Genomic DNA, 2364 nt, shown 5'->3' on the forward strand with positions numbered 1-2364 from the left:
TTTTCAGAGGTAAAATTAGTGAGAAAATGGTAGCCAAAGATTAGTTATTTCCTAAGCATAAGAGTTCGTGGTTACTGAAAATTTAAATTTTTGTGCTTTTAATCAACGCTTTTTCAGAAAAATCCACACAGAAATGAGTTCTTTAATGGGCATGAAAGGTGTTGAGCCAAAAAACAAAAATTTGATAAAAATTCACAAACCTGCAGAAAAATGCAAGTTTCTTAACTTTGATTATTTTGACGAGAGCCTGATTCCGCCGCGCTGCCTCACAATTATTGACCAGATGCTGCATTATTATTGGGTAGGTTTTTTCCATTGTTTGTTTGTTTGTTTGTTTGTTTGTTTGTTTGTTTGTTGCGGTTTTTTTTCGGGAGGGTTGTTTTTCTTTATTGTTGTTTTGTTTGTTTGTTTGTTTGTTTGTTTTTTGTTTTTGTTTTTGTTTCTGTTTTTTGTGTCGATAGGGGCGGGTGTTTTTTTAAAAATTGTTTCCCTCATTTATCAAAAATTTCTGTTTGCCTTTACTTTAAATGTGTCCCCACATTATGTCCAGCCTTTCTACATTTGATAAAATTTTGTAACTTGAAACCTTTTTTGTGCTGAAAATGTCAAGGTATACATAATCCATATGGGTGAAATCGGTTGAAGTAACTATCCCAGCTGTATAAGGTGAGAATAAAACGGGCATAATAAATGATGACACTCAAGGACGTTTCATGAGATGAAATAGATTGCATGTTACATTGTAGATGTTTCTTGCTTCCAGCTGGGCTCGAAACTATTGATTTTAATTTTCAAGACTGACATTTTTGTATTCATCAGCTAACCGCAAGCCAATTTTATGAGGCGTTATAGTGAAATCAAGCTCACGTCGCTCTAAAAAAATTCAAGATTTCGGCATTTTTCCGGGTCCGTTTTGCAATTTTTTTCGAATTCCGTGGTTTTGGCTCAGCACATTTTATGTCCATTTAAAAACATAACATCTATGTATGAATTTTACTGGAAAACTTTCCGAAAATGTAAGTGTGCAGTTTCCAAGAAATTTAGAGTTATGGAAGTCACCAAATTTGGATGACCATTTCCTCGCTAATTTTTATCTCTGAAACAAGGCGACCCCACCAACTTCAATCGCAAATATAATTTCGACCTTTATTCAATATAGAAATATAAAATCATCTTCATCAAAAGCCAGGCAAATAATTGTGAGGCAGCGTGGAGGAATCAGGCTCTCGTCAATTTTTGGGCATGTAGAGTTATTGGTATCGTCCTGAAGCTTGTTCACTTGTCTTTATTAGGATGAAAAGAATATCCGTTTATCTTAAATACAAGTCGAGATATTTGCGAATGAAGGAGGTGGGGGTCACCTGTTTTCAGAGGTAAAATTAGTGAAAAAATGGCCACCAAAGATTAGTTATTTCCTTAGCTTAAAAGTCCGTGGTAACTGAAAATGTACATCTTGTGTGCCTTTAATCAACGTTTTTCAATAAAAATCAACACAGAAATGAGTGGAAAAATGCAAGTTTCTTCATTTTGATTATTTTGACGAGAGCCTGATTCCACCACGATGCCTCACAATTAATCAAACAATAGCTCCATGAGCCAGGAAACTGGCGAGTGCCTGATTCCACCACATCGTGACACATTCATTACTACGTACTGCGTCGACTCACGGGTCAGACAGTAGATCAATTCCGGAACCGATTCCCATGTATGCTTCCCAGGAAGCTGAGAATGTTTCGGAGTGTTCTATGGTCTGCTGGGGTAATAATATAGTGTAAAGCGCATAGAGCCTGCTGTTGAGCGGGAATATGCGCTATACAAATGCTATCTATTATTATTATTATTATTATTATGATTAATGCTACGGAGGAAAGGTTCCGACTCCTTTTTACGTAAATACCAACTGTTACCAGTAACTTTAATCATTAAAATCTTTTTTTCCCCTTTTTTACAATTTTTCTTTTAAACTTGATTCTTTGTAGTGTTCCGAAATCAAGGTTATCCTAAATCCTGAAGATGTTCGGAGCCAACCAGGTAACCATTAGAAGAAATCACATTATTAGAAAGTAAGTAATTGGGTTTGGAGTCGATTCCTTCGATTCCTAGTTGCTTTCAATAATCGGGAACTTAGCCGCCCAGCACTATCAGACAGAAACTATTCACGGGCCGAATCTGGCCCACGGGCTGTAGTTTGCCCACGTCTGCTCACTCTACTGTGCCAAAATGAGACGTTGCCTCTGACTCTGCACATAGATCTACCAGGAATAATAAGCTTATTTGAGGCGCCTTATAGTTCATTTGGTATCGTAAGATAAGATAAGATAAGATAAGATAAGATAAGATAAGAAGGGATTTGGGGGGGGGGGG

Source organism: Aplysia californica, unplaced genomic scaffold (assembly GCF_000002075.1).
Source record: "Aplysia californica isolate F4 #8 unplaced genomic scaffold, AplCal3.0 scaffold00662, whole genome shotgun sequence".
Lineage (NCBI taxonomy): Eukaryota > Metazoa > Mollusca > Gastropoda > Aplysiida > Aplysiidae > Aplysia > Aplysia californica.